The 27,269-nt window shown below is 44.0% G+C and overlaps 2 long non-coding RNA genes across 2 annotated transcripts in view; one reads left to right on the forward strand and one right to left on the reverse strand.

Annotated features, from left to right (window-relative positions):
* Positions 1-1,773, forward strand: part of LOC148126775 (uncharacterized) — a 279,119-nt gene extending 277,346 nt beyond the window's left edge. Inside the window, exon 4 of the long non-coding RNA XR_015741572.1 lies at positions 1,416-1,773. This is a non-coding gene — a long non-coding RNA (uncharacterized LOC148126775). The remainder of the gene's footprint in view (positions 1-1,415) is intronic.
* Positions 1,774-21,998: 20,225 nt separating this feature from the next.
* On the reverse strand, positions 21,999-26,519 carry LOC148126778 (uncharacterized). Its single transcript, XR_015741388.1, has 3 exons — positions 26,391-26,519; positions 25,252-25,320; positions 21,999-22,035 (listed from the first exon to the last, which is right to left on the reverse strand). It is a non-coding gene; the product is annotated as an uncharacterized LOC148126778 (long non-coding RNA).
* Positions 26,520-27,269: the final 750 nt, after the last annotated feature.

Consider the following 27,269-nt stretch of genomic DNA (forward strand, 5'->3'; position numbering starts at 1 on the left):
CTCTAGGGGGCTCATCTCTGTTTCTAAGTCCAAGGAGCCACTGTTGTCGGAAGACACTTCCATGGTCATGTAGCTGACATGACTACAGGTAGTCCTCAACAACCGCAACTGAGCCCAAAATTTTGTGGTTAAGTGAGAAATTTGTTAAGCGAGTTGGCTCCGTTTTACAACTTTTCTTGCCTCATTTGTTAAGCGAACCACTGCAGTTCCTACATTACTCGAATGATGGTTAAGGGAATCTGGCTTCCCCCTTTTGACTTTCCTTGTTGGAAAGTCGCAAAAGGGGAATCACGAGACCTCAGGACACTGCAACCATCATAAGCGTGAGTCAGTTGCCAAGCCTCTGAATGTAGATCACATGACCACGGGGGATGCTCGCAGAGGCTGTAAGTGTGAAAAATGGTTACAAGTTGCCTTTTTTTCAGTGCCGAACTGTTGTGCGTTGAGGACTACCTGTACATGCCGAAGGCTTATGGAACGCTGTTACCTTCCCACTGAAGTGGTACCTATTTATCTACTTGCAAGAGTCGGGACAAGAAGGGGGCTCACCCGGTCATGTGATTCTTGGGTCTTGAACTGCCAACCTTCTGGTCAACAAACCTAGCATCTTAACTTCTCCCAACAGACAAGATTGCACGGAACTTGTGTGTCTGTGTGTGCGTCTGTGTGTGTGAATCCTAGGTCTCTTGTGCCTGTATAATGACTCAAAGCTAATCTCTCACTTGACCCCTCGTCCTTGACTAGCGGGTAATTTCCCAACAAAAGGCCATGCCTGGCAAGTATCAGAAATGAAATCATTCCAATTTGTTTGCTCAGCTTGAACAGCTGGAGTCATTCAATTCCCAAGCCATGGTTTCTTTAACCTTGACTTGTTGACTAAATCAGAGTTGGTGGAGTTTGGGTGTTCCTATAATACAGGGGTGTGACACTGAAGGCCCGGGGGCTGGATCCAGCCTGCAGTGTGCTTAGATCTGGTCTGCAGGGCTGCCCTGGAAACAACGCAGGACTGGCCTGCGGTGCCTCTGCCAGTGAAAACGGAGCTCCGGAATTCCGTTTTCTCTGGCAGAGAGTTGCAGGAGGCGGTTGCAGCCAAAAATGGGGCTCACGAGGGCCGCCCCCAGCTCTCCTAAGCTCTGTTTTTGCTGGCAGAGGGTTGCAGGCGGCCACTGCAGCTGAAAATGGAGCTGAGGAGCCCGTTTTCACTGGCAGAGTGCTCGGGCCGCCACAGGCGCCCCTGACACAATTGACGTCAAGCTGGCCATGCCCCTCCCGCCCCCCTGAAGTCAAACACAACCCTAATGCGGCCCTCAATGAAATTGAGTTTGACACCCCTGCTGTAACATATACATTTTTCTTTCCTTTCCCCCTTTCAATTTCTTTCTTCCTTTCTTTCTTTTTCCACATTCTTGTTACAGGTAGTCCTCGGCTTACGACCACAATTGAAGCCCAAATTTCTGCCGCTAAGCAAGACAGTTGTGAAGTGGGTTCTGTCCAATTTTGTGACCTTTCTTACCATAGTTATTATAAGTGAATCACTGCCGTTGTAAGTTAGAAGCATGATTATTAAATAGCTTCCCCATTGACCTTGTTCATCAGAAGGTCACAAAAGGTGATCACATGACCCCAGGACACTGTTACCGTCATAAATACGTACCATTTGCCAAGCATCCAAATTTTGATCATAGGGAGATGTGAGTGCTCCGTCATTGGAGGGTTTTAAGAAGAGACTGGACAGTCACTTGTCTTGAAATGGTATAGGGCTATGATGGCGAACCTATGGCACATGTGCCACAAGTGGCACACAGAGCCATTTGTGCTAGCATGTGAGCCGCAGGCAAACTTACGTAACTGCTCATGCGCGCGCCTCACAGCTGATTTTTTTCGGTTAGTTTGAGGCCTTTTTCGGCCTCCCAGAGGCTTGGAAAAAGCCTCTGCGAGGCTTTTCAGGGTGAATTATAGGCCCGTTTCATCACTTCTTGTAATACCGGAAGTGACAAAACGGGCCTATAATTAGCCCTGAAAAGCCTTGCAGAGGCTTTTTCCAAGCCTCTGGGAGGCCGAAAAAGGCCTCAAACCCACCGGAAAAAAAAATCAGCTGTGAGGCGCAGTGCAGGTGTGTGTGTGGGGGGAATTGCGTGCGCATGCACAGGGGCGTGGAGAGGGGGGACGTGCATTGCATGCTGGGTGATGGCACATGAGTGCACAAGCGCTGGTGCATGCGCAATTTTTGGCACAGGATCCCCAAAAGGTTAGTCCCTACTTGTATAGGGTATGCTGCTTGACCAGGGGGGTAGACTGGAACAGAGGTGTCATATTTACTGCCGTGACGACACAAGTTTGACATCTCTGAACTAGAAGACCACAATAGGTCCCTTCTAGCTCTATTCTGATCGAAGATGGATTGGATGCTGCAACAATTGTAAGTGTGAAAAATGGTCCTAAGTCACTTTTTTCACTGCTGTTCTAAGTTTGAACAGTCACTAAATGAATGGCTGTAAGTTGAGAACTACCTGTACTGTTCTTTATTCCTTCTTCATTCAAAAATGAGTCCTATTTTTAATTCTGTGGAAACATTTCTGCCATAAAAACTGTAACGAAACAAACAGTGGTAAAAACAATTTTTTTTTACTACCGGTTCTGTGGGCGTGGCTTGGTGGGCGTGGCAGCGGAAGGATACTGTAAAATCTCCAGTCTGAGGTGGTATTTGCTGGTTCTCTGAACTAGTTAAAATTTCCGCTACCGGTTCTCCAGAACTGGACAGAACCTGCTGAATACCACCTCTGGAAACGAAACAAAACAAAACACATCTTTACTTTAGAAACAGCAATGGCTAGGTTCACACAACTCACGAATCCAAAGTGCAGCAAAAGCACATTCGGGCTTCGTGCATTGTGTCCACCTGCAAGGCCTGTGACAACAGGTATGAGAAATCCTCCCCTGCCGCCCCCCAAAATATTGCAGAAACCAAAGCATTTTGAAGAAGACCTTTCTTGGGATTAGGAGCACCCTCAGGTAGATCCAGCGAGGACCGAATTTGCTTGATGGGCCAATCAGAACAGTGCCCGATTGTTATGTCATGGGCACAGAATGCGGTTGAGTGGAACCGTGATGGTCGCCTCCACGCTGCAACGCCTTGTTGGAGCCTCCCCCCCTACAGCCCCTCCCCCACGGGCAGATGTCAATTTCTGAGCTTGTTTGAGAGAAACCTTTCTGTGTTTGCACATAGCTCACATTTTTTTGGGCGCATTGCAGTTGTCTCTGCGGATCTGTGGAAGCAAATATTTGCTCTTTCTGAAAGGAGCCAAGCAAGATAGTTATCAAGCAGAGCTTTGGGGCTGATGTTGTCTCGAGATCTGGAGTGATCTGGAAACGCTTACAGAGCTCTTTCTGATCGCTGGGAATTATCTCTCTTCAGTTATAATCTCCTGGTGATTTGAAAAGAGTTTCTGGAATATTTCTGCCTTTTTTAAAAAAAAAAACTATATTTCTTTCTTGCTATCCTTAGTTGAAGTGTTAGGTATTGGGTTCATGATTTAGAAGCCACTATCAACACACCCCAATCAATATCTTAAAAGCCACTAACAACAGACACTATAAATACCACACACAGAGCAGCACATGCTCTGCTGGAGAGAAATTCCCCCAAAAGTGGGCTTTAGCATGAGTCCAAAAGCTCAGAAGACAAACATTTCTGGTCCTGGTCACCAACCCAGATTGGATCCCGCAATTTCATCCTGGGGAAGTTGTATATAGGCCTTCATTCATGTTGGGTTCATGCTTTGCAGTGGTGGGATTCAACTTTTTTTTACTACCAGTTCTGTGGGCGTGGCTTGGTGGCCATGACAGGGGAAGGATACTGCAAAATCCCCATTCCCTCCCCACCCCACTAACCTGCTTTCCAGCTCCGTTCTCTTGTGCAGGGCAACCAAAGAAGACCCAGCCAATCAGCTGGGACTCAGGACGCAGAGAATAGATGGGGGCGGGGCCACTCAGAGGTGGGATTTGCCGGTTCTCCAGACTACTCAAAATGTCCTCTACTGGTTCTCCAGAACTGGTCAGAACCTGCTGAATACCACCTCTGATGCTTTGTTATGTTAACGTACAATCTGGGCTTTTTAAAATCAGTGCAAGTAGTCCTCAACGTTTGACTACAATTGAGCCCAGAATTTCTGTGGCTAAGCGAGATGGTTGTTAAGTGAGTTTTGCCCCATTTCATGACCTTTCTTCCTCCAGTTGTTAAGTCAATCACTGCAGTTGTGAAGTTACTAACAGGATTGTTAAGTGAATCTGGCTTCCCCATTGACTTTGCTTCTCAGAAGGTCGCAAAAGACGATCACCTGACCCCTGGATACTGCAACCGTCATAAATCGGAGCCAGTTGCCAAATGTCTGAATTTTGATCATGTGGCCATTGGGGATGCATATTTATTTTGATAAATATGAAAAACGATCCTAGGTAACTTTTTTTCAGTGCTGTTGTAACTTCAAACAGCCACTAGATGAATTTGTAAATGTTGTAAGTTGAGGACTACCTGTATTTCATTATTGCAATCTTTCATAGACCTCCTGCAAAACTTAAGAAAAAGACAGAATAGAATAGAATACAAATAGAATAGAATAGAACAGAACAGAACAGAGTAGAGTAGAGCAGAGTAGAGTAGAGTAGAGTAGAGTAGAATAGAATAGAATAACAGTTGGAAGGGACTTTGGAGGTCTTCTAGTCCAACCCCTTGCTTTGGCAGAAAACCCTATATGTGGTACCTTGTTCAATAGTAGTAACTGTGAGAGGGATCTCGGAGTCCTAGTGGACAACCATTTAAATATGAGCCAGCAAGTGTGCAGCGGCTGCCAAAAAAGCCAACACAGTTCTAGGCTGCATAAACAGAGGGATAGAATCAAGATCACGTGAAGTGTTAATAATACCACTTGATAAGGCCTTGGTAAGGCCACACTTGGAATTCTGCATTCAGTTTTGGTCGCCACGGTATAAAAAAGATGTTGAGACTCTAGAAAGAGTGCAGAGAAGAGCAACAAAGATGATTAGGGGACTGGAGGCTAAAACATATACAAGAAGCAATGGGTGGAAACTAATCAAAGAGAAAAGCAACTTTTAGAACTAAGGAGACATTTCCTGACAGTGAGAACAATTAATCACTTGCCTCAAGTTGTGAATTCTCCAACACTGGAAGTTTTTAAAAAGACGTTGGATAGCTTTTTGTCTCACTTCAGCCATCATAAATAGAGTTGTTCAAGTGACCGAATTTTGATCACGTGGTCATGAGGATGCTGCCAGGGTCGTAAGAGTGAAATAAGCTGCTTTTTTTCAGTGTCGTTGTAACTTCAAACAGTCACTAAACAAAGGGTTGTAAGTCAAGCATTACCTGTAGTCTATCAACACCTGAGCTCTATCAACATCAAAATAGAAGTTCATGGGTAATGGTGATGATGATGAAGAGGAGGAGGAGGAGGATCTTCCCGGGTTGGAATGGAACCTTCAGGTTCCTACTTTGGCCACACCTCCTTTTCCTCCAAGCTTCCACCTCCGCCCATTTACCTCCAGCTTTCCTCCTTGGCTGGCCCTTCCCCAACCATTGGCCCTGGCCAATGGGCCTCTACCTGACGCCCATTTGCCCAAAACACCGTTTGTTTTCTCACCATTTGCATGGTCAAGGGTAGTCGGGCGGAAGTCCTAGACCCTCCCAGGTATCATCTAGCTGGTCCTTGTTAAAAACAGGATGCTGGATCAGATGGGAGTATTTTGCAGCTTTCTCCTGATGCCTCTTATTTTAGCCGAGATGCAGCACTTCCCTTCGCAACGTTCAAATCGCTTCCATTCCTCTGGAGGATCTTAATAGAAATTAACCTACGAAGCTTAAACTGGATAAAGTCCCGTGAAGCTTCTAAACCTGCTGATCATCGTGGTTTTCGGTTTTGCTGGAGCCATCACACACACACACGCACGCACACACACACACACACACACACACACACACCCTCTAGGTCTTTGGGTTTGGCTGATCTGCTCCACACGATAAGATACAAGTGCTTTGACTGGAGCCAAGATGGATATACAGAAAGACAAAGCATCGATTTCCTGTCACTCAGCCTTCAGCTGCCTTGGTTCTTTGTTTCTGGCCTTTCTTTTCAGCCAAAGGAAGCTCTGCTTCTCCCAGTTTCTGACCAAAGCATCCTGGACCCATGATGGCGAACCTGTGGCACACATGCCAGGGGTGTCACGCATGCCAGGGGTGGCATGCAGTGCCCTCTCTGATGGCACGAAAGCCGTCACCCCAGTTCAGTTTTGACGCACACGTGCGTGTGCCTCCCACCAGCCAGGTGGCCTGTATCCTATCCTATCCTATCCCATCCCATCCCATCCCATCCCATCCCATCCCATCCCATCCCATCCCATCCCATCCCATCCCATCCCATCCCATCCCATTCCATTCCATTCCATTCCATTCTATTCTATTCTATTCTATTCTATTCTATTCTATTCTATTCTATTCTATTCTATTCAAGTCTCAGGGGTCATGCAATTGCCGTTTGTGACTCTTCTGATATGCAAAGTCAACGGGGAAGCCAAATCCATTTAATAACAGCGTGAGGTTAACAACTGCAGTGATTCACTTGGCAACGGTGGCAGGAAAGGTTGTAAAATGGGGCAAAACTCCCTTAAGTTGTTAGCAGCATAAATTTGGGGTCACAAGTTGAATGCTACCTGTATGCAGTTATCTAATGCAATTATTACACAAGTACATATATAGGTAGTGCTGGATTTACAACAGTTCATTTAGTGACTGTTCAAAGTTACAACGGCACTGAAAAAAGTGACTTCTTATCATTTTTTCATACTTATGACCGATACAGCATCCCCATGGTCATGTGATTTACATTCAGACACTTGGCAAATGACTCATATTTATGACAGTTGCAGCCAGGGTCATGCGATCCCCTTTTGCAACCATCTCACAAGCAAAGTCAATGGGGAAGCCGGATTCACTCAACAACGAATTCGCTAGTTTAACCACCGCAGTGATTCACTTAACAAACGTGGCAAGGAAAATGGGGCAAAACTCACTTAACAAATTTCTCCCTTGCCAAGGTAAATTTTGGGCTCAGTTGTGGCTGTACATTGAGGACCATCTGTATATTTCTAATATATTTGTGGTCATAAATTAAGGACTACCTGTACAATTCCCAGAATTCTTCAGGACGGGGGGCTGCCTGGGAAATGCTCTCCCGAAGTAGCTAGAGAGCAAGGACTCGAAGACAACTGAGTAGAAGTTCTTCTTTCATGGATTTGATCAATCCTGTACGAAGTCTTTGTTTCCATACTGTGTTTCTCCGAAAATAAGACCCTGTCTTATATATATATATATATATATTTGCCACCAAAAAAGGCACCAGGTCTTATTTTCAGGGGAGGTCATCCACTGACTAACCTCATTGCACGTGTCGCCCCCGGCCTCCTTTTTGCTATCAGAGGCCTTCAGGAACTACTACTTCTGCAGCCGACAAGGCTTTCGTGAAGGCCTCTGCAGCCAATAACAGAGCTCTGGATCGATCCGTAGCTTTGTTATCAGCTACAGAGGCCTTCAGGAAAGCCTTCCTAATCTTGCCAGCTACAGAAGAAATGGGCCGGCAAGGCAGGTGTCGGAGTGTGTGAGGCCTGGTTACAACTGTCCAAAGGTAAGGAGTAGGGTAGCTCCACCCCCCCTCACCCCCACCCTAGCTTAATTTTTACCTGTGTACTTTAAAATGGGTGGGAATCTTAATTAGGGCTTATTTTAGGGGCGTAGGGCTTATATTGGGTGCATGTGTAAAAATCAAGCTAGGACTTGCTTTCAGGGTAAGGTCATATTTTCAGGGAAACAGGGCAAGTGAGGGTGTGGATACCAAAGCTCAGTGCCTTTTGCAGCACGTTTGCTGGCTCTTCGGCATCAGAGAACAAACACCGAGAGACCCCGAGACTTCAAATGCGGCAATAGCAGCAGCCTTTCCCAGTTTGTAGACATGCTCGGCACATTCTTGGCTGCCTTCACTGGCTCCAGGCGGGTGTCACTCGAGCTCCTGGCTTCCCCGGCTAAGGCAGAGGAGTGTTTACTCCCGGCTGGCCCAGCGAAGTATTATTAGCTTTTCTCTGGTTTCTTGTTTGCATTTGAAGATGTGAAGGTCATTGCTGGAAAAGAGACATTTAGTCATGTTTCATTCATCTCTTCCTCCCCACCACCCTCAGCTCAAATCTCTGTAGACCATTTTGGGTAGGTGGGTCTGGGATCCGGTAGACAGGGTGGCTGGCTGATCAATCCGCGAGGAAGAGCATGTGTGTCAAAAGGGAAGGGAGGGAGGAACCTGCAGCCCTCTGAAATACGGCTAGTCCTTAGTTTACGACCGTTTGTTTAGTGACCAAAGTTACCACAGCGCCAAAAAGGATGACTTATGACCGTTTTTCACACTTATGGCCGTTGCAGCATCCCCATGGTCATGTGATCAAAATTCGGACGCTTGGCAACTGGCACATGTTTATGACGGCTGCAACGTCCCGGGGATCATGTGATCCCCTTTTGTGACCTTCTGACAGGCAAAGTCAATGGGGAAGCTAGATTCATTTAACAACCATGTTACTAGCTTACCAGCTCAGTGTTTCAGTTGACAGCTGTGGCAAGAAAGGTTGTAAAATGGGGCAAAATTCACTTGACAACTATCTCCCAACAACATAAATTTTGGGCTCAGTTGTGGTTGTAAGTTGAGGCCTAGCTGCCTCACTGTTCTCATCATTGTCTAAGTGGTTTGGGGATGCTGGAAGTTTTAATCCAGCAACTTCTTTATATATATCTTTATACTGTATATCTTTATATCTATATCTATATATCTATATAAGTTTTTTTTTTTTTATAACAAAAACAACAAATAAAACCGTCTTTCAGTTATACACTGTGTCAACTGGGTACATCTATCTTGTGCACATATTAATATTTGTATACATTTCTTACTAAGTTTACATTCATATTATAGCCTATTCGGCATTATATATCATAATATATGATTATAACAATATCATTTAAATTCTTACTTTATTTTCCAACCATTTATAAAATAAATCCCAAATCATATAAATACTCCATTTCTTCTTGTTCTCGAATTGCCAATGTTAATTTACTCATAATCCAGCAACTTCTGGAGGGGCACAGGTTTCCCTTTTCAAACTGGATGCAAATGTAGATTTTATTTATTTTATTTATTTATTTTGTCAATTGATTATAAGATAACAGGTATAAGTATAAACATAGTTATGAATACATGAAATGGATACATATAAGAAAAATAAAAAAGAAACAACAGGACAGGGACGGTAGGCATGTTGGCTCGCTTATGCATGCCATAATGTCGGATTATAACTCCCATGGCCATCCTGATGAGAAGGAACAAGAATCATAGAGTTTGATGGGCCAGAGAATCCAGCCTTCTGTTCAGGGCAAGGAACTACATAAAAATATCCCTGAAAAGGGGCTTCCAGGCTTGTTTAAGCACACCAACAACTGTAAATGCTACTGGGTGGGGGAAAGCTTTATCTAAGAAATCAGAGAGGGACTTCTGAAGCCTGTGCTCTCTAGAACTGAGGCGTCCAACCTTGGGCCTCTTTAAGACCTGTGGACTTCAACTCCCAGAATTCCATGGCTCTCGTGACTGGCTGGGGAATTCTGGGACTTGAAGTCCACAGGTCCTAAAGTAGCCAAAGTTGGACATCCCTGTGGTAGAAGAGGTCCGGAGGGCCGCTCCAGAGAGATGGGAAGAAGATGAGAACCAGTGTCCTTCAAATGAAGACAGATCCCATCATCTGAGTTGCTGGAGATGACGGGATCTGAACTGTAGGCAGAAGAAAAGTGACGAAATGTGACAGAGCAGAGATTGTCATTGTTTTTCAGCCTAGCCATGACTTTCTTGAGTGTTCCAACTCTGCTTTTTCTCCATTTTGAGACAAGGAAGGGTTTGAGGTTAGGCAGGGATTGACAGCCTTTGATTTTATTGGCATTTAAGATACCCATTCTGCTCTTGAGGGTGTGCAAACACAGCTTTGGGAATGGAGGGAGAGAGCAGGAGTGGTTTTCTAAAGAGATGCTTTGCTTGCCTTAAACCTCTCCAAGATAATCACTTTGTCTGTTAAAGACCACCTCCTGAGGCAAAACAACCACAACAAACTTCCAAATTGTGCCCTGTCCATCAGGAATGTAAATGGATGGTGGGGCCCATGTGCCTCAAGCCATAGCTTGCCCACCCCTCCCTAAAGGCAGCCTTCTCTTAAAACCGCACATCTTAAGATCTAATGACAGATTTGAGGATCAGTAAAAGAGAAGAGATCACTAAATCAACAAAATCCTTGCCTCTGGACTATAGATCAGTCTCTCTCTCTCTCTCTCCCCTTCCATCTATCCCCCCTCCTCTCTCTCCAGCTGGTTAAGATCTCTCCAATTTCAGAAGGCATTTATTCCATAACCCATGTCAGTTTTAATCTATATCCTGTTTCAGCGCCTCTATCTGCCTGCTTTTACTCTATTCGCAATTGTGCCTGGTTATTGTTCATCTTTTCAACAATGTCAATTCTTTGAATTGCTTCTAAGGTTTGCCAGCCACTCTAGTCGATATAAACGCACCAGATGGCAGCAAATTGGCTTTTTAAGAACACAATTAAATACACTTGGAGTGGAAGATTCTGGAAGGTGCCAGGCTGAAAAAGGCTGATATGAAGTCTTGAGTGACTTAGATTTGGATCTAAAGTTTAGGACGCCAAGATTCTTTGTCTGCGATGGATCAAGAAACTGGACACTTATGTTTATTTATGGGGAAATAGTGCCTACTCTCCTGCTTTATAATCTTCCTTCCCACCCAACACTCAAAATGTAAGATAGCATCCTGAATCCTTATTCCCAAAGCCTTCAGCTAATGGGAAGCATTTTGGACTTCAGAATTTAGTGCCTGGGATCTAAACATCAGTTTATTGACGTTCACCAGTAACTATCAAAAGCAGTTAGAATAGAATAGAACCCTAACCCTAACCCTAACCCAAATTTATGTTGCTAACAACTTAAGTGAGTTTTGCCCCATTTTATGACCTTTCCTGCCACCGTTGCTAAGTGAATCACTGCAGTTGTTAACCTCACGCTGTTATTAAATGGATTTGGCTTCCCCCTTGACTTTGCATATCAGAAGAGTCACAAAAGGCAATTGCATGACCCCTGAGACTTGAATAGAATAGAACAGAACAGAACAGAATAGAATAGAATAGAATAGAATAGAATAGAATAGAATAGAATAGAATAGAATAGAATTTTTTATTGGCCAAGTGTGACTGGGCACACAAGGAATTTGCAAATGCTCTCAGTGTACATAAAAGGAAAGATACATTTGTCAAGAATCATCAGGTACCACAATGATAGTTATAGGGTACAATACGCAATCAAATCATACTAGGAAACAGTCAATATACTTATGAATACAAGTCAAAATAGGCAAGAAAATGGTAAGAGAACACCTATCCACTCTAGACAAATTCAAATCACCAGGTGCAAAAAAAAAAATTGCATTCTGGGGTTCTGAAAGAACTGGCAGATGTAGATTTTGGAATCACTGAACTATATCTTTCAAAGATCCTGGAGATTTTTAAAGAAAAGATTTGTCTGGAATGGTATAGAATCTAGGGGGGTGGGGTGCTGGACGAGAAGACTTGCAAGATCTCTTCGTCCTCTGTTATTCTGTATAATTGCGGCTGGCATCTTCAGAGACAAGATGGAGAACTACCACAGACCATGGAAAACTAAGCAAAGATTGACTGGGCTCCTGTCTTTACAGCCGGGTGTCTTGGCACCTGAGTGTCTGGCTGTGCCAGCCACAGTTGCTGGCAAAACATCAGGAAATCTGATTCTCGACCAGGGTCACTAAATCCTGAAGCTCAACACTGCCCAACAGAATCCGGCCGGTCGGTTGTGAAACCCTAAACCAATGTAGCCTTCAGCTAATCTTCCATGAAGATCTTAAGACAAAAGTAAATGGGATAGCCAGAGGATTAAGACTGGGGAAAGTACCCTTGGCACGAAAAGGTCAGAGAAGGACCTCCACAACAATGATAGATGGCTCTGAATTCTCCTTCTTTCTCTTGGGAAAGTACCCTTTCTTCCATGGACCTCTGAAGTGAGCCACTTGCAAAAAAAGGAAGTCTTCTAATCTAGAAGAAGCATTTTTGGACTGAAGTGCCACTACGTATCATCTACAACTAAGAAACTGGACCATAGGTCCAGCAAGATATTATTGAACAGAATAGAATAGAATTCTTTATTGGCCAAGTATGATTGGACACGCAAGGAAATTGTCTTGGTGCAAATGTTCTCAGTGTACATAAAGGAAAAATAAAATACATTCATCAAGAATCATAAGGTACAACACTTAATGATAGTCATAGGGTACAAATCGGCAATCAAATCATACTTGGAAACAATCAATATAAATTGTAAGGATACAAGCAACAAAGTTACAGTCATACAGTCATAAGTGGGAGGAGATGGGTGATAGGAACAATTATTAATGCAGACTTAGTAAATACATGTTGCTCCTAATAAATCTTTTGGATTCTTTTGAAGCTTGGCTCGAGGATCATGATTTAATTAGGGCAATCTCCAGAAATCTGACACAATAACTGAATACTGAAATGTGGATATGGATGGAAAGCAACAGGACAAGGTGAGAAGACATCGTTAATGGAGGAAGCACACCCTGAAATGCCCCTTTCCTGAACCATGAGTTAAAAAGTAGCTAGTGTGATCCCAACTTTTCCTTTGAGTCCTTTTTAAAGTCATAGATTTGGTCTGGACACCTGGATGGTGAGCTTGGATAAGATCCAGAAATCTTTGGGTAAAGTCTTCAACAATCCTTAATTCTGGCCTTTATCGTCGTCTTCTAAATCAGTCTCAAGAAGGCAGGGTTGGGCTGCTGGGGGTTTGCAGGGGTTCGGGAGATCCTCAAGCTAAGATTTTGTGCAGTTCGGAGAACCCCCAAATCCCACTCCTGGCTGGACCCGCCCACCCTGCCCCGCCCCTGCCGGGAGACCCTGTTTTGGATGCAGGTAAGTGCAGGTTGCACGTGGAGGCTCGGGGAGGGCCCCCTGGAAGTTCAGGAAGGCCGGAAACGGGTTTTTGGCCTCCTGGAGGCTTGAGGAAAGCCTCCGGAGCCCGAGGAGGGCAAAAATGCCCCCCCCCCATGGTGCAGGAGGCTAACTATGCCACACCCACCATGGCACACCCACCCAGCAACCGGGCAGAGAACCTGTTGCTAAATTTTTTGAAGCCTACCTTTAATAAACACTCAAAGGTGTTTTTTCAGAAGGCAACTGGACTTTTTTTTTTAATAATTTTTTTTATTGATTTTCAATAAACAAACATACGCAAACAAAACACAAAACATAAAAACATAAAATTTCTTTTTGGAAAGCGGCTTAATCCCGGGTTACATCTTTTTGTACAGACATAAATTCGAATTCATGTTCACTTTACGTACCATTTCATATCTTATTTACCATTCTACATTTTCTATATAGCTTCTCCCCTCTTTTCACTCTCTTAATTCTGTTTTATTTATTTCATCTCAATTTAAATCATTACGTTTATATCTTTTTCTGTTCTCTTTCAATTATCTATTATCTTTTCTCATTAACACAAAATTTCTCCTGTAATCACTGATTGAAGTATGACGCCTTTATATCTTTCCCCTAAGTTTAACACTTAAAATAATATATAATTTTCATTCTGATTCTGCTTAGTATATTCTAAAGCTACATACTATATTTTAAAATAAAAAAGAATAATAAGTTTATAATATAATTAAAACAATAATCCATAACAAATTAAACTCTATCGTTAAAACTTAAGCATTTTACACATTCCTTTTAATATTTTATCCCATTTTATAATCATATAATATTCCAATTTTCTAATTCTTTCAAATACAAATACAACAATACAGTCTTATGAACTTTTGCAGAATCTCTTTTTTAATTATATTTTTTACCCATTATCTCTGAATAAATCCTGTTTCTTTACATCTTGTTTCAAACCTTTGTAACTGAAAGCAACTGGACTTTCTTGTTTCCTCTTCTTTGAAGACATTTCACTTCTCATCCAAGAGCTGAGGAAGCTTCTTGGATGAGAAGCGAAACGCCTTCTAAGAAGAAACACGGAAGTCTAGTTGCCTTCTGAAAAAAGCGCCTTTGGGACAACCATGATCTGGATGATTGAGAATCGCCATAGACTTCTAAATCAGGGTTGCCCAACCTTAGCCATTTTAAGATGTGTGGACTTCAGCTCCCAGAATACCCCAGCCAGAATGGAGTCCACACATCTTAAAATGGCTGAGGTTGGGAATCACTTTTCTAAATGAACTTTTTCTCATAGTCCTCTAATAATTCCTGTTAACTTGCAGCTGTGCTCCCTTCCTATGAAGAATATTTTCCCCAACGCCATGTCTTTGTTCCCCCTACAGCCTGCAGATGCCATGTTATGTTTAACTGATGGATTTCTCTTGACACCTTTCTTGTCAGTTTCTGACCCCAAGCTTACTTGCACAATTGTGTGACTGGACTCCTCTCCACATGCTTTACAGAAGGGAGGAAACCTGCAACATTTCACAGCTGGCGGTCAAATATTCAGCCTTTGGCTGATGCATGTCTCTCTTTCTTTCTAAAGTATACACGACACACTAAATTATCCACATTTCAAGGGTCCATCAGGATACCAAGGAGCTCCAGGAGAAGACTCATCATGGTGGATGCCACTGAGCTTAGGTGACTTCACTTAAAGTGGTTGTAGCCCTTCAGAAATGCTTTAAAACGAAATTGTTTGTACTTGCCAAGGACTGATGCTGTTTCAGAATATCTGTCTCTTACACCTGTGATGGTGAACCTATGGCACGTGTGTCACAGGTGGCATGCAGAGCCATTTCTGCGGGCACGCAAACCCCTGCCAAATTTACCTGCACTATGCATGCGCGTGCCTCCCAGGTAATTTTTGGCTTGTTTGAGGTTTTTTTGTCCTCCCCGGAGGCTGGAGGGAAGCTTCTGCAGTCTCGGGAGGCCGAAAAACAGGCCTTCCGGAAATACCGGAAGTGCCAAAACGGGCCTGTTTTTCAGCCTCCCGAGGCTGCAGAGGCTTTCCTCCAGCCTCCGGGAAGGCAAAAAGGCCTCAAACAGGCCGAAAATCAGCTAGGAGGTACGCGCACGCATAGTGCAGGTAAAGGGGTGGGGTGGGGGTGTTGCACGTGCATGCGCGGGAAGACAGGGTGCATTGCATTGTGGGTGCTGGCCCGCACGTGTGCTGTATCGGCACACCATAACAAAAAGGTTCACCATCGGTGTCTTACACTTTTTAGTGACCATTCAAAGTTAGAACAGCACTGAGAAAAGTGACTTAGGATTGTTTTTCACACGATCATGGCAGCATCTCCATGGCCATGTGATCAAAATTCAGACACTGGGCAGCTAAGCTCACATTTATGACGGTTGCTGTTGTCCTGGGATCAGGTGATTCTCTTTTGCGTCCTTCCAACAAGCAATAGAGAAGATAGGTTCATTTAACAATGGTGTTATTAACTTAACAACGGCAGTGATTCACTTAACAGCTGTGGAAAAGAAAGTCATAATGGGGCAACATTCACATAACTGTCTTGCTGAGCAATGGAAATGTTGGGCTCAGCTGTGGTTGTAAGTTGAGGACTACCTGAAGTCATGGTTTTAGACTTGGGAGACCTACCCTTCATAAATTTACCTCAGACTTTAAAAAGTTCATGGGTTGCCATGCTTCTAGCAACGTCAGCCATCTATTGTTACTGTATTTTCTCCGCTTCTTTGCAAAAAGAAAAAAAATACCAATGGGTGATTCTTCCATTTTGGACTCCCATCTGTCAGAAATGGTGTACGGTCTCCTGCTTGGGCAGGGGGTTGGACTAGATGACCTACGAGGTCCCTTCCAACTCTGATTATCTGTTATCTGTTAGGTTTGCTCAGCTTAGTTACCAAGTAGGATGTCCAGCTGTAAGTGAAGAGAGTTGCTCCTGGTGCCTCTAATAATAGTATCGATGAAAAACTGATTCCAGCTGGCACAGTTTCTATGACAATGTTTGAATCTCTTTTTATTATCTTGGCAGTTAACTTGGCTCAATATTTTAATTGTAAACTGGCAACAGCGAGGATGTGTTGTGTTTAGGCTCTGAAACCAACATTATGCTTTGCAGGATGCAGGGATGCACAGGTTGTGTCTATGCAATATAGGTACCCATTCCTGCTCTGACATACATTTTTGGCTTCAGATCGAATGTCTAATGCACTGATGGCTGACCTTTTGTCAAATATTCAGAAAATGCACAATCTCCCCAAACAAGAGAAACAATTCTTTTCATATTCATTTATTTCTTAAAAAAATAGCAATAGCACTTACACTTATATACTGCTTTCCAACGCTTTCCAGCCCACTCTAAGCGGTTTACATAGGTCAGCATATTGCCCCCCACAATTTGGGTCCTCCTTTTACCCACCTCGGAAGGATGGAAGGCTGAGTCAACCTTGAGCCTGGTGAGATTCGAACTGCCAAATTGCAGGCAGCCAGCAGACAGCAGAAGTAGCCTGCAGTACTGCACTCTAACCACTGTGCCACCGTGGCTCAAAAAATCAATTCTTCTTTCTTCCCTCTCTCCCTTCCCTTCCCTTCCCTTCTTCTCCTCTCCTCTCCTCTCCTCTCCTCTCCTCTCCTCTCCTCTTCCCTTCCCTTCCCTTCCCTTCCCCTTCCCTTCCTTCCTCATGTGTGGTGCTATGTATTATATAAAGAAAAATCAAATAATTACAAAAATGAAATACAAGTAAAACAAATTTTCAAAGGCCGCAGAAGAGTAGCCTCCATTTTCACAAGGCCTCTGCAGCCTTGGCCTCACACAAGAACAGGGTGTGTTTCCGAGTATTGTTGTCAGGTATCGGTGAATGCTGGCAGCTCATCCAAAATGCCAGGCCGTGTTGCCCCGACACGTATGTCAGGTGTTCGCCATCGCCGATCTAACGTATTCCTAGCCACTCAACCTTGGCCCTTGGGTAGTATGAAAAGATGAAAATGAAATGAAATTCTCTGAGCACAGATGGATCTGAGGGTTTTTTTTTTTGTAACACAACCAAGAGCAGATAGGTTTTTTTTCCGCCATCCCAGCGGGAATCAAGAAAGATGTTTGGATTTTGTGCAGAGGCAGTGAGGCTTGGGAAGGCCCCGGAGGGCTTTATGGGGGCAAGATTAGAAAATTTCATCTTGACAGTGATCCATGGGTGTCTCCCACCCCCCCTCCGCCCGCCCATTGATTGGGTTAAGGGGTGGGGGGTGGGGTCATCTGAGCAATATTTGAATAATTTAAAAGGAGATTTTTCTCTCTGACACCCACCCTGGTGCTCCAGTCGTGCCAGATGGGCTGGGAAGGTTATTCACAAGGCCAGCTGTGAATAATGAATGAATAAGTCTCTGATAATGATGCCTCTGTAACCCCAGAGGGAGTAGCTGGGAGGGAGGCACAAAGGCACGGGTTGATAGCGCCTTCAGAGAATAATGAGGATTTGTAGGAAAGATTCCACGCAGAAAGAAAGCTGCTTCTGGTTTTCCCTTTGACACCTGCTATGTCTTTTTGCTCTTTAAGATGGGGACTAAAATTAGCGCGGGGGAGGCAGCAGGGTGACTCTCAATGCCAGGACACCCAAATAAATTTTATGCTCTGTGTTTAATTTCATCATATTTTAAAAGCCTTCCTTCCTCAGTCCCTTCCTCCCTCCCTCCTTCCCTCCCTTCCTTCTCCATCTCTTCTCCTTTCCTTTTTCCTCCTCCTCCCTCCCTCCCTCCTTCCTTCTCCATCTCTTCTCCTTTCCTTTTTCCTTCCTCCCTCCCTCCCTCCTTCCTCCCTTCCTTCTCCATCTTTCTCCTTTCCTTTTTCCTCCTCCTCCTCCCTCCTTCTCCATTTCTTCTTCCTTCCTCCTTTTATCTCCTTTCCTTCTTACTTTCCTTTTCTTCTTCCCTCCCTCTCTTTCTTCCTCCTTCATCTCTTTTGCATCTTCCTATTCCTTTTTCCTTCCTTCCTTCCTTCCTTCCTTCCTTCCTTCCTTCCTTCCTTCCTTCCTTCCTTCCTTCCTTCCTTCCATTTTGCAGTAAATAAAATGTCCCTGGCTTCGCTCCCTCTCAGCTCTATCAAAAAGGCAACAGCAAACCACTTCTGGTTTGCCAAAAAAACAACTGCAGGGCGTCGTCCAGGCAGTCTCTAAGACTCCACACAAACTTGAAAGCATTCATGTGTCCCATGTCATGTGTGCGCACATGCACACACATGGACACACATATATGCACGACTCCTGGAACGTGCTCTGCATGAGGCTGCTTTTAAACATCCTCTGAAGACTTCAGCTGATGCCAGATGCACTGGCCATCAAGCTCAAGAGTATTTGCCAGGAGGTGCACCCTTTTGCGGGGCCCTGTATTAGCTTCCCATTAACTTCCCAGTGCAATTTAGTCTTTTCTCTATAAAACTTTTTATGCCCTGGCACTGGTCATGGTGCAAGAAAAATGCATTTCTCCACTTGATCTGGGCTCAATCTTTTCAGTCATGCAGAGAGAAGCAGCTGGTCGTCCCCTGTTTTCATGAGATCACAGGGACCAAATCCCCAAAATGAGGGGCCAAAAACTCCCCCCCCCACACCAAATGACCCGTGGGAGATTTGAGTCGCTCTGATATTATCCCCTTTCTGGATTTAACTGAAGATTTCCAGCTTGGGGGTAGATGCCAGGTGTTGTGTCGGTTGACGTATGTTTTATTATGGCTGTTGTTTCCTCTTGGTTGGCTGGCAGGAGTCTTTGTGTAATTGTGGTGGGCCACGAGATTTATAAAAGAAATAAATGGAGTAAGAATGTCCTGTACGTTTTATTCTCTTTCAGGGGAGAATGGCAGGCAGCTGGAGGTCAATCATGGTCATCTACTGGGTTGGTGTGGGTGGGTGACAAAATTTAGAAGATGGCAGGTGCATCGCTGAGAATCGCCCAACATTTTGTCACACCACTAAGCTGTTGCATTTATGAGACAATCATGAGACTCTGTGAACTGATGATGTGATGATTCCTTCATGCTTGTTTCAATATCGCATCTGTCCCTGAACTGATTAAGCTGTGAATCTTCACCCTTGTTTGAAAGGGAAGGAATTCTGCTTCTTTTTCTCTCGCCATGTATGCCTAAACATATTTAAAAATAAGAAAATCACGCCTCATTTCCTTCCGTTTTTTATCAACCTGTGACCGTTGATGGAGGAGAAGCATACGCTTAATTCATGGGGTTCAAATAGCGCTGGCTGGGGCTGTTGCAGGAAGAAAGTTTCTTCAGGAAACACAAACTGGGAGAGGCAGTTTTGTCTAGTGGTGAAGGCATCCGGCTGGAAACCAGGAGACTGTGAGTTCTAGTCTGACTCTAAGCAAGAAAACTGGCTGGGTAACTTTGGGCCAGTCGCTCTCTCTCAGCCCAACTCATAGGATTATTGTTGTGGGGAAAATAGAAGGAGGAAGATGTGTTTGGATTTGTTCACTGGTATTCAGCAGGTTCTGGAGAACTGGTAGCGGAAATTTTGAGTAGTTTGGAGAACTGGCAAATGCCACCTCTGACTGGAGATTTTAAGGGTTTCCTTCCCCTGCCACACCCACCAAGCCATGGCCACAGAACCGGTAGTAAAAAAATTTGAATCCCACCACTGGTTTGCTGCCTTGAGTTATTTGTAAAAATAATAAATGCAGGATATTAAACCAAAAAACATACAAACATTGACCAGGAAAGAGTTTAGGAATTGATTTTAAACCATTTAATGTGGTTTAGGCATAGCTTTCCGTCCTGCCCTTGTTCTAAACCAGGGGCCTTCAACCTTGGCAAGTTTAGGACTTGTGGACTTCAACTCCCAGATTTCCTCAGTCAGCCAAGCTAGCTAGGCAATTCTAGTAGTTGAAATCCATACGTTGCAAAGTCGCAAAGTGTGGAGACTTAAGTTTACTCTAAAACCATCTTAGTCTTGGCTTCAGTACTCCTTGGCTTCAGTACTCCTTGCTTGTACCTCAGGTACAGAATACCCTATAGACCTTGGGTGGATCTAGCTAAAGAGTGTTGTATCCAGCGGTGGGATTCAAATTTTTTTTTTACTACCGGTTCTGTGGGCGTGGCTCGGTGGGCGTGGCAGGGGAAGGATACTGTAAAATCTCCAGTCAGAGGTGGGATTTGCCGGTTCTCTGAACTACTCAAAATTTCCACTACCGGTTCTTCAGAACTGGTCAGAACCTGCTGAATACCACTTCTGGTTGTATCCCTATGTGGTGAGATAAATATCTATTTTATTATCTCTGTAGCATTTTTTTTTCAGGGAATGATCAGAGCTGGGTTTTGCATTACAAGCCAACCAACCAACCAATCAAACAGTTATAGATAATTCTCTTCATGCCTCAAGTGGATTCTTGGTCCATTCAGAACTAAAGAGGGTGAAATAATATGTGGGAATGACCTTGAGAAACAAGGGGAAGAGATGCTAGCTAGAAAACAATCAAATAAAAGGAAGAGGGATCTGTAGCTGCTTAATAGTCAGAGAAAGACACCAACCTGAATCAATCAGGCTGTTAAAAGTGACGGTAGGAGATTTGTACTTTCAGACTTGCAATGTTCTATTAATGTAACCTTACAACAAAGTAGGATTAGCTCATCTGCTCGTGTTTACCATGTGAATACCTCTTCTTTTCAACTTTTGGTGGGATGCTTCCCTTTTCTCCCTATCACTTCTGCTCACAACCCTACCCCCTTCCTTTCTTCCTTGTCATTGGGGGTATCCACAGGGAAGGTATCAAAAAAAGACAAAACGGAAGCCACAGCCATGAAGTCGAAGCCTTACCTTTTGTACATGCTCCGTGATACATAAAAAGGGGTGGGCTTTTCATTGTATTGGGTGGCGGGGTGTCATCATTTTGACTTGTCCCTCTGTAGGCCCTCCAATTGTCACACAGCAAGTTGGTTACTGAGTTGACAGGATTCTTTGCAAAAGGCTCTTGAAATAAGTCAAGGATTTTACAAAATTAACCCAAAGGGCTCATTCATCCTTAAAGCGGCAGGTTGCAAACCCCTGACTTGGAGCTTTAAAAGCTGAGAAAAAGATCTTTGAATTGGGTTGCCTATAACTTGCCATCCTGTTCACCTATCACACACAAACACACACACACACACACTCAAGTTGCCAGGGTAAATCAAGCCTGCCATTGAGTGCATGTTGAAAAAAACATTATATATACCTGACTCACTGTCTCCGTGTGTCAAGAAAAGAAATGTCAGCAGTTCATGAGAAAACGCTGATGATTGAGCTTTTAATAACTCAAACACTCATCCGGATCCGAGGAGAAAAACTGGATCAGCAAGAAATATGAGATTCGGATGAGGGAGAACGAAAACAGCTGCACAAACGGGTGTCCAAATTGTTAAGTGTCAGAAGACATGACTGTTCGCTCCTGAGATCATGAAATCCAGGGTCACGAAAATAAGTGGCCCCACTTCTATACATTCTTATGTCCGCCATGCTTCTAAAAAGAGGTGGAGCTTCGGTCACCTGACCTTGACTGCCATATTGACTTCTTTGACTTCCCGCCACTCAGTTACACCCAGATACTAATAAGGTGCTTTTTACTAGTCCCTTTGGACCCATCTGAGTACAGGTGTGCAACTTGATAGGGTGTGAGATAGGGTACAGGTGTGCAATCTTTTTTCACTTAACAACCAGGTTACTAACTTATCAACGGTAGTGATTCACAATCACTGAGGCAAGGAAAGTTGGGAGGGAAGGCAAAATTCACTTAACAAATGTCTCACTTAATAGCAGAAATTTGGGGCTCACTTGTGGTTGTAAGTCGGAGCCTACCTGCATGCTTACCATTGGTTTTTCCGGGAGTTCTCTCAGTGCTCCTTTTAGGGCCTGGAAAAGAAAAAGGCAGGGTATCCATCTAAATCATAAAATTGATGTCTTTCCTTGACAACCACAGCGATTAGATTTCAGCCTCTGAAACCTGATCTTCCATATTTAACATTTGACATGCAAAGGGCTGTTAGTATGTGACAGAACAGAGAGCTTTGCGGGCAGCGTCTGGGGAAATCCAATGGTCCAACAGCTGGTGGAACAATTTGTGGGTAGAAATTTCTTCTATTTTTTTTTTCTTCTCTTAGGAAACGTTTCATTTTGTTGAACAACTGACTGACTCCAAAGTGGAATAAAGAGCTGCCTATCTTGGAGGTAAAAAATATGTACTGGTTCCAGAAATGACTTTTTCTGGGCATAAAAGTTTGGTCTAGTGGTTAAAGCACATGGCAACTAGGGCATTGTGAGTTCTAATCCTCTCTTTAGTCAAGAAAGTTAGCTGGGTGACTTGGATCAATAAACCAGGAAATTGCGAGTTCTAGTCCTGCCTTAAGCATAAAAACTGGCTGGGTGACTTTGGGCCAATCACCAGGAGTTTGTGAGTTCTAGTCTCACTTTAGGTATAAAAGCCATTTGTATGACTTTGGGCCAATCACACTCTCTCAGCCCAACTCGATTGCATAGGGTTGTTATTTGGGGGGGGAATAAAAGGAGGAAGAAGCAATGGGTGGAAACTAATCAAAGAGAGAAGCAACTCAGAACTCAGGAGAAATTTCCTGACAGTGAGAACAATTAATCAGCGGAACAACCTGCCTCCAAAAAGTTATAAATGCTCCAACATTGGAAATTTTTAGAAGAGATTTGATAACCATTTGTCTGAAGTGGTGTAGGGTTTCCTCCTGCCTAAGCAAAGGGTTGGACTAGAAGACCTCCAGGGTCCCTTCCAATTTTACTATCCTATCCTATCCTATCCTATCCTATCCTATCCTATTCTGTAATTAAGTATGTTCGTCACCTTGAGATTTTTTAATAAAAATAATCAAGGTGGGATATAATTAACAACAATAATAATTCCACAGATTTCCTTGCCATGTTCCTGCAGCTATATGCTCTTTCCCATGTGGTCTTTGTAACCATCTGGTCTCTCTTCTCTTCTGTGAGCGTAGTTCTCTCTCACCCCACCCCCTTCTCTCTTTTTCTTTCTCTCTCTCCTTAATTCTCCATTTCCCATGAGCTATATTTAACCACACGAAGCCTCCTCATTTTACAAGAGATAAATTAATCTGGTTCTAGCAAGTCGCTTCCTCACTCTCGATCTCTGCCCAGCTCTTTGTGAGAGGTTGAAGAGGTAGGCTGCGATCATGCAGATGGAGTCCGGAGTGTAGGTGGGTGGAGGAGGAGACATCCAGCTGAATTTTATTTATTTTATTTATTTATTTATTTGATTTGTCAATCGCTTACAAGATGTAAGTATATACATAGTTGTGAATACATGAAAGACATGAAATTCTAGAGAAAGGTGGCAATGCCTTTTATTTTCTCATTTCCCTTCCTTCCCCTACCTCAAAGATAATCCCCCTGGGAAATCAGAGTTTCCATCCCCAGCCAAAAACACTCCCTCCAGCTGGCAGTGCAGGCCTGGCTTGGATTGGGCCCTGCACCGTCACTCTTCTGCATTTAGAGAGCCAGAGGAACTGCAGAAAATGGAGGGTGGGGGAGTTGTTTCTGCTGCTCAGAGATATACAAGAGTGTGTGTGTGTATGTGTGTGTTTGCATGTGCATAGCCTCCGAGGCCCCGTTGGCTGTTTCCAGTGGCTCTCAAGGTCATATTTTTCTTCTTTTTTCTCTCGAAGGAGTTGTCATGTTAGCTTAAAAATGACCCAGAGTTTTATGACTCCATCGAGGGCAGCGTATTTATGACTGCATATGCTTTCCTGGATTGTAGCCCAGGATATTAGCTATATGGGGAGTTCTCCTAAATTAAAGCTATGGATTCATATGTTACCATCATACAATGGCGTATTTATAGAGCCAAGGTTTTTTTTTTTTTTAGTGGTTAAGACTCCAGGCTGGAAACCAGGAGACTGTGAGTTCTAATTCCGCTTCAGGCATGAAACCTGGATGGGTGACTTTGGGCCAATCACCAGGAGAGTGTGAATTCTGGTCCCGCCCTAGGCATGAGAGCTGACTGGGTGACTTTGGGCCAATCACAAGGACACTGTGAGTTCTAGTCCCGCCAACGCATGAAAGCCGGATGAATGACTTTGGGCAGTCATTTTCTTTCTGTCCAACCCACCTTACAGAGTTATTGTTGTGGGGAAAATAGGAAAACAAAATATTAGTCACATTCGTCGCCTTGAGTCGCTTATAAAAATTATCAAAGTGGGATATAAGCAAAATAAAATTTTAAAAAATTGATTCTAAAAAGGACTATCAAAGAGAAAATCATTTTTCCTTTGTGGGTCTGTAGACTGGGAACTGGTCAACAGGAAGCCCACTGCTGCAAGAGGCTCTTTTGATCACCAAAGATCAAAAGATATATATGCTATCCTGCTGCATTAAACTGAGAACGTGTTTAAACATTAAAAATAGCTGAAATCTGTGAGCTCATCGGATCTTACAGGACGTTCACGATTTGAAGTGAGGTTATAGAAAATCTTGTTAACAATAAGATATTAAATAATCTTGTGTGACATTGGTGAGATTTTTAAACGAGGTCACTGAAATCTCAAGAGATATAGAAATAGCAATAGCACTTAGACTTATATACCGCTTCACAGTGCTTTCCAGCTCTCTCTAAGCGGTTTCCAGAGCCAGCCTACTGCCCCCAACAATCTGGGTCCTCATTTTACCCACCTCAGAAGGGATGGAAGGCTGAGTCAACCTTGAGCCTGGTGAGATTTGAACTGCCAAATTGCAGGCACCGGCAGTCAGCAGAAGAAGCCTGCAGTACTGCACTCTAACCAATATGCCACCGTGGCTCATATCAATTAATAAATCAATTAACATGTGGGGAGACATTTTTGTGGGTGATTGTCATAGTTGTGTCTTTGTGCATGCCTTTGAGTCCACAAAGTTTACTTGGCAAGAGTTTCAGAAGTGGTTTATGTTGTGTTCCATGAATAAGAAAGTTTTCCCTCTGGTCCGCCGATTAGGTGGGAAAATACTGAAAGCTGATTGGTTGGCCCGTCTGACAACTCCTCTAAAAGGAGAACTGTCAGATGGGACTTTTGCTGGTTGTTGCTGTTACTCAAATAAAGAAGTTCTTATCGTTACCTCGGATTCGTGCCTTCCTTTCAGCCACAATATAACAGTTTATTTCCTCCTTCTTCCTAGAACGGAAAGCTGAAATAATAAGCCAGTTTTGTACAGTGATTAGGGTGCTGGCCTAGAAACCGGGTGATTGTGAGTTCTAGTCCCATCTTAGGGAGGAAATCTATAAAAGCGAAATACCATTCGCACATCATCACAAAATCACCAGAACCGTAAAGCCTACAAACTTGAAATTTGGCATGTATGTTTCTCTTGGCTTCTAGATGCTCTTTAAGAAAGGATTTTCTGAAATGGCCATCAGAGCATTAGTATTTTGTATATTATTATTAACACACTCTGATGCTAAGGAGTTCTACTCCTACTCCCCACCCGAAAAGAAATCTCTTCCAAATGCAAAACACAAGCAGAGGAGAGGAGTTTCAGTTTTCAGTTTTACTTTCACAAGCAAGCAGCTTTACTATAGAACAGTTGAGCTAAGCCACGCCCAGGCACCTTGCTGTCTCCTTGCTCACCCAGCAAATACTTTTTTTCAGTTTCCAAACAGCCCTCAATTCACACACCCACTGACAGGATGCTAGCCTGATGAATGCTGGTAGGCAGAGGCACAACTCCACCCCGCTCCCCTCTTATTTTCCTCCCCCAAAACTAAGCCCGATCACAGAGTTTCGTAGCAAAGCACAGGTATAGAGCTAGTAAATAAATAATATTATTTGTTTTAAGAAAGTTGCCACGGTTGAGGAACTCTGGGCTAGAGGCTTCCTCTGAGGTTAGTTTTAATATTGCACACTCAGCCCTACCCTCCAATAAACGAGGGACTCTGGAATCAATGGGGACAGCATAATCATTGCCCCCTCCCAGTATTGGCTGCCCACAGGCAGGGTCTATTTCTCGCCAGTTAGAGAACCAGTCTGGAAGGCACCCCATTTCTGCTTCCCAACAGTGAATGCTCCCCCTCCTTTACAGGGCCTGTCCCAGTTTCGCTGTCCTCTTCCAGCTTCCAGTCAGGCATTGTCTTGGTTTTTCCACCCCTTGTCCTCTCTGCCTTCCCAGACCTTACATTAGTCACACCCCCAAGCCAAGCCAGGCCTAACAATATTTCCATTGTCCTTCCCCCTTTCTCATCCCTGTTGCAAACGCCTCACCCAGCCATCGCTTGGCAGTGCCCTCGGCAGGCTGGATCTCACCCCTTCTTATGTGCCAAAGAGCAAGAGGGTGGGAAGGAAGGGTTGCCAGGCAAGGAATCTAGGCACCTTGCCCTCTCCCGCCTGGCCCCGCTGCTGGCAAGGTCCCTTCACAGGGGAGTGTCTGGTATAAGACAAAAGCAAACAGGAGAAACGATTGCCTTACAAGTTAACTCTCTGCTGCCCTGAAAATGCCCTAATCCAGGCATGTTAGGCCAGGAAAGTTGAGGACTATCTGTCGCACTTTGCAGCTCAGCTATGGCTTTTGCCAACCAAAGCTGCACCGGTGAGATTGCCAGGTTTCCTCACCCTAAAGGGCAAGTTTGATTCCTTGCCCAAATTCTGGGTGGACAGAAGGGGCACGTAGCATCTATTCGTGCCGGCTGATGGTTTGCCGCTTAATTATGGTTCGTTGCAGTCGGTTGGATTCACAGCCACTGCTGAAGAAGTTGAGTATGATTCCTGCAGTTCACTTCACCCAAATTAAACAAATGGCATTTTTGCAAGTATGAAGTGGGAAGGAAGGTGCTTCCTGGACCAAGAACAAGCCCAGATGGTGAGGCTTAGGATAAGTAGTTCTGGATTTACAGCAGGTCATTTAGTGAAGTTACACCAGCACTAAAAAAAGTGACTTACGGTCGTTTTTCACACTTACGACTTGTTGCAGCATTCCCTGTGGTCACATGACCAAAACTCAGACACTTAGCCACTGGTTCATAGTTATGATGGTTTGCTGTATCCCAGGGTCAGTGTGATCACCTTTTGCAACCTTTTGACAAGCAAAGTCAATGGGGAATGTTAAGATTCGCTTAACAACTGTGTTACTAACTTAAGAACTGT

Source organism: Pseudonaja textilis, chromosome 2 (assembly GCF_049901715.1).
Source record: "Pseudonaja textilis isolate UNSWEBS1 chromosome 2, rPseTex1.2, whole genome shotgun sequence".
Lineage (NCBI taxonomy): Eukaryota > Metazoa > Chordata > Lepidosauria > Squamata > Elapidae > Pseudonaja > Pseudonaja textilis.